Genomic DNA, 11,422 nt, shown 5'->3' on the forward strand with positions numbered 1-11,422 from the left:
AGAAAGCTTCGGCGTACACGCGACGAAGTTGTGGGCTCGCGGAGGGGCGTTTGGAGATGCCTTCACGCACTCCGCACTCGTGCACAACACTCAAGCACACCACATCCACAAGAGAGGTCTTGTTCGGTGAAATCCTGATTGGGCGTGCAAGAATGGGTGTAGCCCGAAACAACCCATTCCCGTTTGAACCCGTCCCATTTCGACCCATTCCCGAATCGACCTTCCCGTTTGAACCCTTTTCGTTTCGACCCATTCCCGTAACGACCTTCCCGTTTGAACCCGTCCCGTTTCGTCCCATTCCCGAAACGCCCTTCTCGTTTGAACCCTTCCCGTTTCGTCCCATTCCCGAAACGCCCCTCTCACTTGAATCCGTCCTGTTTCAACTGATACCCGAAAGACCCTTTGCGTTTGAACCCGTCCATTTTCAGCCCATTTGTATAAAACCCTGCGCATGCCAACCTCTTCGCGAAAGGCTAATCGTTCAAATCCTGGTCAGCGCACCTTTTCGGCTTAAGAATACATGTTCTGAAATATTTCTGGAAGCCGGTGTGTTTTAAAAATATGCACCTTTCAGGTAGGCTTCGATGTAATATATTATTCTTACTTCAACCACTTAAAGTTTTTTTTTTTTATTTCAAGATGATCCCCATAAAGGCCCGTTCACACTCTTGCAACCGAGTTCGACCGAGAGAGACCAGACCGGTTTTTAAGCCTTTTGCGACTTCTTAGGACCGGATGCGCTGCAGCTGAGCTGGTCCTAAGAGATCGCAAGAGGCTTAAAAACCGGTTTGGTTGCTCTCGGTCGAACTCGGTCGCAAGAGTGTGAACGGGCCTTAACGTGCAACCGCGAAATGGCCTAAGTACATTCGGCGACGCCGTTGCTGCAAAAACGACCTTGTCGATTCTTTTAGAATTTTACTTCGGAAGGGTATTAGCAAATACCAAATTTTAGGGCCTAGGGTAGTGGCTCAGATAAGCACTTCCAAAGAGAGCAATAGTGTTTATGGCAGCTTTTTAATTCTATGAGATAAACAGCAACGCCGCCGATCGCTTGTTCGCGGTAACATTTTCACGCTATGCACAATAATGAAGTCTTACGTACACAATCACTTTGGGTAAGCTAAAATTAGCGTCGCCGTCGCGACGCTATTTTCAGTTTACCCAAAGCCTTGCGTACATTCTCCTAAAACCTTATATTTTTGATTGTGATATTTTGGAGAGCGAGAAATCAGACAGGGGGACAGACATATGATCGCGACTTTATTTGCTTTTACACTTTTAAACATTGAACACTCGCGCACACAGAAAAACATCACAGACCGGAAAATGCCTTCGCTTTGTTGAGAAACTCAAAGATGGAAATCGTGCCATTAGAAAGGCGACACTCGAGCTCAGAAAGCGTGCGGTCCTTGCTGACCCACTTGTGGCCCCTGGCCCGCACAGCACCACCATTCGCAAGCTGCTGCAAGGATATCCTAGTCAAAGCCTCATCCCGTTTAATTAAATCGATAAAACTGTAAATGTTCGGGTGGGCCCTCCCTGACACCGCATTTATTTTACGGTGCCAGGACTCCATGTGGTTGTTTGTCCGTGGCCCTCGGTTTCCGTGGTGATTCCATTGCTGAATCAAAAAATGACCATTCATCCAGGTGCCATCAAAATAGTCAAGCACAGTGATGACGCCTGAAACACCGAGGGATACGCCTTCTTGTCGCAAAAACAGCCATGCACGCTGGACGTCAGAAACTGGAACGAACGACAGCGCCACCATCTTTCTAATAAGGGACCTAATAATGTCATCCTGCCCGTACGCAGTTTGGAGGCCGGCTCTTTGTACTGCAGCCCACACTCTTTTTGTGAAATGGAAATGGCACCCACGATGGATTGCGGTTGGGAATAAAGTCAACAAGCCTGCGATGAGCACCTGCTCGAAGTCTGTTAGAAAAATGTCAGGATTCGGAAACACGATGCCCGCACCAGCGAATACATTCCTCAAGTTTTGAAATGCTCGAACATACGTCTCACGAGATCTACCAGACAGCAGAAAGTACACTGCGGGTGAGTGTTTGCCATCCGACATGACATGAATGGTCAGGAGTTGATCAAAAATCTGAGGCACAACAAAAAATGTACCATCAACAAAGCGCATCTTCGCGGATGACAAGCGCAGCAAACCCTCCCGTGATGCAAAGGCTAAGATCCGAGAACCACCAACACTAGTGTCATCGATTACAAGGAAGGGATGGCCGTCTTCTGTCTGTTGGTACAACGGGCTCAGCTGAATGTCGTCCGCAGTTGCAGGAAGTTCCGGCTGATGACGGCGTCGCTCTCTGTACATGGCGTTCTTCAGGCTTGCGAAAGTCGGGATTTCAGCTACAACATCGGCCGCGCTCTAAAAATAAATACAGTTCCCGCTTTAGCCAACAAACCTGATTACACATGAAAACACAGTCCCCTTTTCTTTTCCTTTTAGCTGCACCAAATTTTCAAAGAAACGGAAGGTGAGATAGGGTAGTTTGAGCCCTTGGGCCAAGTTGGTGGCCATTCTGGCCGCTTGAACTAAGGCGCAATGGCGGAATTAGGTAGTTACTTAACTAAAATGGGTAGGTAAATTTAGCATCTGAGGGCTAGGGGCATAGGGTATATAAAAGATCGAAGCTCGACCTCAATCTGGCTTAGCCGTACCGTAAAAGTTTGATTAAAAAAGTATTAGTGGGCACTACAGGGCAAGAAAGTTTACCCTTGAACAAGGCTGACATATCTTGCCCCATAGCGCCCACTATGAATTTTAATTCAGAATGGTACTTCACATCTAGACCATATTGAGGACGAGCTTTAATTATCCAAATACATTACGCGCCCTCGAGTGAAAAATAATTAAAACGTTTTAGTTAATTAGCTAGCTAATGACCTAATTTCGCATTTTTCTAGTGGCCACCAAGGCCATTATCACTGCCCCAGGACTCAAATTACTACATCTCACGTTTACTTTTTTCTAATATAGCCCAGCTAAAAAAAAAAAGCCCATTATGATCGCACTTTCACAAAATGGACACTTACGGCTTGAGATGCGCGAAGAAGTTCCTGGTTGTAGAGCGTCGGAGCTGCAACGTGAGGATTAGAGGCCACTTTTTCTTTTAGTTCCATTCTGATCCGGTCCTTGACAACGGCTGTTTCATCGGGAGGGTGATTGTGGTCTCCTAAAAAAAATGAAATGTTAATTTCGCACTGCAAATTCACGTTAACCTTCAGCTTTAAATAACCTTTCTACTCACGAAGGGTGTTCTTGACATGATCTCCTTCCGTCAGGATTGATGCAGGGCAGCAGGATGAACCATGGTTGGCACACCGCCACGCAACAGTTCCGTTCGCATTCGAACGTTTCTTGTGGTACTTATATCCATCTAAGTGTAAACACTGCTTCTTTTTCTGGGTTTGTAAGATGACAAACGAAGACATCCTGAGGCGGTGACAGCGGTAACTGCTATGCGTTTACAGCACTGCCGACACACTAACACCAGAACAGCGTGCAAAAAATGACTGCTGGTGATTAAATCGTCAAGGTCGTTTTGGGAGAGGGTGAAATTAGGTCACCAAGGAAGACAGACATGGTACACTTGAACTGACTGAACTGATAACAAACTTCCCGTGGACAGTGCGAGGTGACACGGGTCGAAACGGGAAGGTTGTTTCGGGAAAGGGCGAAATGAGAAAAGATGAAACGGGAAGGTCGTTTTGATCCGGGTCGAAACGGGAAGGTACAAACGGGAAGGTTGAAATGGGAATGGGTTGAAACGGGAACCACCCACAAGAATTACCGCGGCGTGCTAGACGAGTTTTGACGGGAGCTTCTTGACACGGACCCGGAGGAGTACCGAAGCCTGCGTTGCGTCAGCCAGACAAGTTTCTGGAGTTTCTTGCACTCGTGGAACCAAGAATCACGCGTCAAAATGAACCAACGAGCGCACAAAACGGAACGAAGCGCCATTTTTGTTTTGAACGCCCAGAAGCAAAAAAAAACAAGAAAACAATGCACCGTTGCCAGACTAAACGCGTTCCAGGTCAAGCTCCCGCCAAACGTCCGCGAGTGAAAAAGGCACTCAACTTTATCAGTCCGCGCCTCCGCGGACGAGGCGCGGATCGCAGGAATCGGTGACGTACCAATCACGTGGTACACGGTCCGCGGACGAAAATCGCGATTCGGTCCGTCGTATGAATCGGCTATAAGCATCATGCTGGTGGTTGACTCGACGGCCCTTCGCCGTATCCCGACGATCGTTTCGTGTGTCCCGCGAGACGGAGTAGCCGTCAAGTAAGAGAAAGTACGCGCAGCAGGAAAGGGATGCGGCCGCGGATTATTTCATAGTGGCGAGCGACGGCACTTTTCTACCGTTTACGTTCGCGCACTTTTTTGCATCGGCTTTTGCCCGTTCGTGGTGTAGATGCCCTTTGCCATTCGTCGCATCGCGCCGTTTCCACGCCTAGAGCGCACCTTCGGGGCTCCCGGTCGAATACGGGTGAGTGTCGCGCCGCGAGCCCGACGAGACGGCGATCGGTCGGTGGCGGCCTCCGTGTGTTGTAAGCGTTGAAGTGAAATGAGGGGGGGGGGGGGAGGGGGGGATATAGTCAACCGTGTGCGCGCGCTAGGCGCATTTGTCACTGACTCTTGGGGTAGGGTGAGGGGAGAAAAGTGGGGGTGAGTGGGGGAGGAGATAGAAATAGAAGGAGTCGGGCGTCAGGGGCGTCGTCTCACCGTCCCGCTAGCTCGTCGTCCCATCCTCGCGCTTCATGCGTGAGGGCGGGGGGGGGGGGGGGGGGGGGGGCGGGCGGACGGGGCCGGTGGGGGGGGGGGGGGGGGACGGACAGGGGACAGGGGGGTTCCAGCACTGGTGGCTTTTACCACGCGGTGTCCGGAGATCAAGGCGGTCTCAGGGGGCGACCGCGCCGTAAAGGAGGAGGCATGCAAGCACGCCGAGAAGCCGCTGCCGGGGCATCGGTTTGTGCCGTCCGCGAGACGCTTGTCCGTTATTTTATTTATCTTTGCATCAGGGTTTAAATTATGACGGTAACCTTGCTTTGTTTACTATACTTCGCAAAGTCGTAACAATTTTTCTATAGGCGACTCCTAGAGCCGCTCGTCAAATGTTGCTGCGCGCAATACAACTCTTTTTTTTTGCGACACAACATTTTTTTCGCATTATAATTTAACGGCATATCGAAACTTTCTTCTCGTGGCGCAATCGCACCAATGCTGAAAAATTCGGCATGTGCTGGCTTAAAGTCATCATAGTAAGCACTGCTAGTTTTTCGAAGTTCACATCAAACGAAACTAGGTACCTTCGATGGAAATACGGTGTATGGCCAGGCAGTTAGCGGCATCGTACGCCTTGGTAAGCGCATCCGCGCGTTGTGAAGTCCACCACCAGCATGGCACAGGGCCCCGTCTTTACCTAGCGTATCGTTATCTGCAAGGAATGTATACTCCGTTTGCCCTTAAGCTGAGACTAGAATCTCCGCCTTCAGCACGAGCTCGCTGGCTTCTACAGTGCTTTGGTTGCGCCTGACTGCGCGTTCGCACTTGTGTTAGTAAGGGCAGAAAGCTCGCGTTAAAGGCGGAGCTTCTACTCTCAGCTTAAGATTGAACGGAGTATAGTTGAAACGCCATTGCCGTTGCTTGAAAAACCGGATGTAAATAAGCTACTCGCGCGAAATCTCGGTATTACGAAACCGTTGCAAGTAAAAAGCTACAAAGCATGGTGTAAACAGACCTTTACATGCAATGCGCACCGTTTGTTCCTCTTTTAACGCTACTTCTATTACTTGGCGTATACCGGAATACGACGTCGTCCTGTTTCATTGTGGCGTGCATGGGGATACAGCCATGGAGTTATAATATATGCTAAAGGTTGCAAAGACTTGACAGTGTGAAGTAACTTGAATGAACATCATGTCTTACCACGCCTTTCATTCTAGTGAGGAGGAGTACAATTCATCGAAGAGAATGACGAAATAACGGTGGCGCCCGTCCCTCTGTTGTGGTTCGACGCGAGCTTGAAGCAACGGCGTGTGGCCAAGCAAAATGTCTTGGGCGGACATCTTGTCTCGTGTGCGAGCGGGCCAAGCATCAGACCCTGACTGGCCTTCGTTCAGAGCATCAAGTTTGCAGAAATGCAGTAAGTATTATTTTGTACTGTTCCTTTTCATCTAAACTCCTGGTGATGTGCTAGCACACCTTTTTGACCTGCCCTCTGTTCGCATGCTTGACCACATTAGGTTGCGTGCATTTACTCAATTTATCTGGCTCCATTATCTTCATAGCGACACATGCACATTTACAGTAATGACCGAGGCCTTCAATACGCTACTGGTCACAAAACTTTCTCGTAATGCTGTGGGAAAGCATCGCATGCTGCCAAGAACGGCCGTGGTGCTGTCCTACTGTCGAGAGGTTCGACGGACAGCTTAGAGGATTCTTTTATGTGCAACAAGTTCGCCTCGGCGCCGTGCTGTGCAGCTTGTGCTTGTACCTTGAAATATTGTACCAATGGCCAGATTTTGGTGGTTGGTGAGACTGAGTTCTCGGCAGGTTTGTACTGGAGGAGCTGACATTCCTTTAACAGGCACGTCGCCTGCTAACGCGAGTAAAGAGGGAGCGTTTGTCTGTCCCAGAGTGTCATTTGTTGCGGGAAACAAGACGCCGTCGCGTCGTCTGCTACCAGAACCGAAGAAAGGTGGATCATATGTTACGCACTGTATGCTGCGACTGAAACGATAGAAAACAAACTTGTATTGGGAACTTCTGCTATTTAACGAGGGACGGAATTGACGACCCGTGCTTCACTTGGAAGTGCCAATTCATTTTAAAGCGTCATATGCCTAGGCCCGAGGTATCATGTGACCACAGAGCAGCCGCTTGCAGCTCGAGTGTCCTTTTCTATCCCAGGGCAAGTGTTCTTTACGGGATTCTCTCCGATTCTTAGACGGTTCATAGTTTAAAAAAAGACCGTCCCGAAAGACCAGGAAATGGCAGTTCCAACAAGGGGACAGGCACCGTCTAGGCCTAATCGCCGCGGACCTATATATCGGATTTTAGAGCGCAGCTCTTAGGAGCCCGTTTCCGGCTTGAGCGGCGTCGCCGTCGGCGTCGGCGTCGCCGTCGCCGTCGCCGTCGGCGTCGGCGTAACCGCGCGGTGCATCATGGGAAATGTCCCATAATGCACCGCGCGAGCCCCCCACCAAGGTCACGTGACCTCGTGGGGGGTCACGTGACCCCCCGAAGTCACGTGGCCCCCTCCTCGAGGTCACGTGACCCCCGCCGATGTCGCGTGACCCCCCGATGACGTCATCGTCACTGATGACGTCACCGGCATCCACATCGTCATCGTCATCATCACTGATGACGTCACCGGCATCCACATCGTCATCGTCATCATCACTGATGACGTCACCGGCATCCACATCGTCATCGTCATCACTGATGACGTCACCGGCATCCGCATCGTCATCGTCATCATCACTGATGACGTCACCGGCATCCACATCGTCATCGTCATCATCACTGATGACGTCACCGGCATCCACATCGTCATCGTCATCATCACTGATGACGTCACCGGCATCCGCATCGTCATCGTCATCATCACTGATGACGTCACCGGCATCCACATCGTCATCGTCATCATCACTGATGACGTCACCGGCATCCACATCGTCATCGTCATCATCACTGATGACGTCACCGGCATCCACATCGTCATCGTCATCATCACTGATGACGTCACCGACATCCGCATTGTCATCGTCATCATCACTGATGACGTCATCAGTGACGTCACTGATGTCGTCACCGGCATCCGCATCGTCATCGTCATCATCACTGATGACGTCATCAGCGACGTCACTGATGACGTCACCGAGCCTGGGTAAACGATGTTCTTGGTATAGATACCGCCAATACTACTAGATATTACCGATATTCATTAACTTTCTATTAGGTTATTTCAATCTTGATAGTGTTTTAGGTATAATCACGACCATGTGCACAAAAGTTCAGACTTGTTTTCGTGAGAGCAAAAAAAAATTTGAGAATTGGGCTGACAGAAAAATCTATCAAAAAGGTGGTCATAACTTGCGCCTTTTTTCTGCAGTTCGTAATGCCTTATTTACACTAGACAACCAACCGACAGACAACCAAACGACACCGACAAGCCTCATGCGAGTGCAGAACGCACGCGAAGGTAAATTTTCTAGACTTGCAATCACTTTCGCTTACACTACGAGCACCGAGGCAGTGCAAGCGTCGCAAAGGATGCTTGAATATCTCAGGACCCGGCGTCACACCGTGCTCAGTGACGCGGAAAAATATTTCAATCCCAGACTGCTTTGCGCACCGACGCATTGGCGTGCAATCTTGTGTCCTCTGCTTGTCTCTCGGGTTCATCAAGTTTAGTCTACATCTGCTCCATGACTGCGGTCGACTTCGTCTACCGGCTGTCGCGGGCGGCTCTAAATTTAATCGTCACACACACAAAAGGTCGTTTACAATTTTTTGTAATGCCGAATTAAAGCGCAGCTCTTGAGGAGGAGGAGGTGAGGATATGGAGGGGAGGATATGCCCCTGCTCCCCCTTCGTACCCTCCCCTCCTACTCTTCTGCTCCCATTCCATTTAGAGGGAAATATTCGCTAAATTTCCAGCGAAATTAGGGAAAAATGTCCCAACTACGTTTATCGGGGGAATATTCCCACCGAATTTTGCTGGAAAATTACAAAAACATTTCCCTTAAATTTATTGAGTAATTTAGCAAAACTTTTCCCGTAAAATTAAGCGGGGAAACAGAATTGGCATTGAGGTCACGTCACCTCAATTTATTTATTTATTTATTTATTAATATCCTTTAGGGGCCGAAGGCATTACAGAAGGGGGATGAATGTAAAGAATAAAGAAATACGCCAACCAAAAAGTCGAAAAATTGTCCCAACGTTTCGAAACAGTTCGTTTCTTCCTCAGGGGCGACTAAACGGGATAATAGCTTCTTTGTCTTTCTTTGAACTGGCTATCTCTTCTTCTTCATTGTCGATTGCTGGTTGTCTTCGTTTCGCCTGCGCCGTCTTGATTGTATCTCGTAACCCATGAACATATAAACTGGGTAAGGTGCCTAGAGACCTATTGATGTTATTTGCGGGGTTTTGAATATGCCAGGATTCTATCAGCTGTCTTCTGCGTAGGTTCGTCTCAGTACCCAGAATGCTTGCATCTTCAAATCCGATACGGTGATTATTAACTTCACAGTGCTCCGCCAGAGCACTGCGTTCGCGGTCGAAGTTGCGTACGTCATTTTTGTGTTGACGGAGCCGTTCTTGGAAGTTTTTAGTTTCTCGAATGTAGGAGGCGGGGCACTGGGTGCAGGATATTTGGTAAATTACACACTGGGCCCTTTCCTTGGGTGGACGACTTTTTGGCCGAGGTAGAAAACGCCCGAGTGTGGTCACAGGTTTATGGGCCACGGTGACGTGTTCTTTTGCAAAAATCCTGGATAGTGTTTCACTTATCCCTTTTGTGTAGGGTATGCTGATGCGTGCAATCGGTTTAGGACGTGCAGTCCCAGTAGGTTGCCCGTCTCGGCGACTGCGGTTTAGACGGTGAGTGATCTGGCGAATGAAGTTACCTGTGTATCCATTATTGTTTAGATCACGGGTGATCGCTTGCTCCTCTTTCCTTTTGTCTGTTGCAGATGAACATATATTCTTTGCCCTCATCAGAAGTGTCGAAACTACTGACGCTTTGTGACTTAGCGGGTGGTTTGAATCAAATTTTAGGTATCGTCCCGTGTGCGTAGGCTTCCTATACACTGTAAAATTCAGTGCCTCACCCTGTCTTTTGATTAGCACGTCAAGGAAAGGTAAACAGCCGTGCATTTCGTGCTCCACCGTGAATTGGATGGCTGGTTCAATGGAGTTCAAGTGAGCCAGGAAGTTGTCCACTTCTGACGCTTGCATGATACAGAAGCAGTCGTCGACGTACCGCAGGAATATTTGGGGTTTGGGGTTGAATGATTGTAGTGCCTTGTGCTAAATCGCTTCCATTGCCAGGTTGGCCATTGTGACTGAGATGGAAGCGCCCATTGCCGTTCCGCTGGTCTGTTGGTAGAACTCCCCCTTGAAGGTGAAGTAGGTGTTCGAGAGACAAAACTCAAGTAGGCGACATAGCTCATCCCTGCTGAGGCATGTCCGGGTGTCCAGGTCCTCGTCTTTCTCGAGAGCTTCCCTGGTTGCAGCGATGGCCAAGGGAACGGGAACATTCGTAAAAAGGGAAATGACGTCGAATGACACCAGGCACTCGTCATGGCTGACCTTTATCTGTGATATGCGTTCCACGAACTCACACGAGTTTCGTATGTATGTTGTAGTATTTCCAGTGAGAGGAGATAGAACTCGGTGGAGATAGTCGCATAATGCTCTGAGTGGTGATGTAAAATCTACGATAGGTCTCAGGGGAACGTCAGGGTTATGAATCTTGGGGAGTCCGTAGAATCCCGGTGCGAATCCATTTCTGCAGATGAGGCGCAGGTAAAGGTTCTTCGATTCCGGGTGTTCTTTGAAAATGAGCGCCAGGGTCCTGTTCAAGTTTCTCTGCATTGCTGATGTTGGGTCCCGTTTGAGTTTCTTGTAACAAAACTATAATTTGAAACAAGACACATAAACAAATTCACTTAAAGGAGTGGTGCAACGATATTCAATTGGAATGTTTTTCACTTTGGACGAGCTTACTGGCACACCTGTAACTCAAGGATACTCACACGCAACGACACTGTCCAAGAAACTCCTTTGTTGCGGTGTAATTTCAAGAACAAAATCGATTATTTTCATTCAATCTCTCCTTTGCAAAATTTGATCACGTAACGTGGGTATTGCAGTACACCCCATTATACGATATTTGAATGCTGTTCATAGATTGGAGCCGAGCATTGCGTGGGCACTCGATTTGGGCTCGTGATAATTAATAGCTCGAGAAGCATTCGGGTAGTGGTCCGTCTCCAATCGTTGCAACGACGACAATAGCCGAGCCATAACAATGTCTGAAACTAAGCGCATGTCCTGCGCTTTGCCAACCCGAGCGCGTGGCTATGATCAACACTGGCGGCATATAATCGGCACCAGATCACGTGGCCGCTTGTTCTGGCTGCGAGTTGAGGGGTGAACAGTGCTTGTTTTTCTTTAATTTTCTTTCCGGAACTTCTATTGCTGGCGGTGAAAACGAACGGGTGTTTCATAGGTAATTAACGTCAGGGATACGTTTTAAGCGGTATTTGCGCAAAGTACAAAAATTGTTGCATCGCCCCTTTAAGTAGGCAGTTTTAGAGGATACAAAAAAAAAATCTTCAACAGCAACTCGAAAATTGGAGCTCTCGGAAACCTCGACTA

General features: G+C 48.8%; 1 pseudogene; it reads right to left on the reverse strand.

Moving 5' to 3' along the window:
- The window catches only part of LOC120845009, a 66,516-nt pseudogene extending 63,057 nt beyond the window's left edge, over nt 1-3,459 (reverse strand).
- Between the last annotated feature and the right edge of the window lie 7,963 nt (nt 3,460-11,422).

Source organism: Ixodes scapularis, unplaced genomic scaffold (genome assembly GCF_016920785.2).
Source record: "Ixodes scapularis isolate PalLabHiFi unplaced genomic scaffold, ASM1692078v2 PGA_scaffold7__128_contigs__length_106722199, whole genome shotgun sequence".
Lineage (NCBI taxonomy): Eukaryota > Metazoa > Arthropoda > Arachnida > Ixodida > Ixodidae > Ixodes > Ixodes scapularis.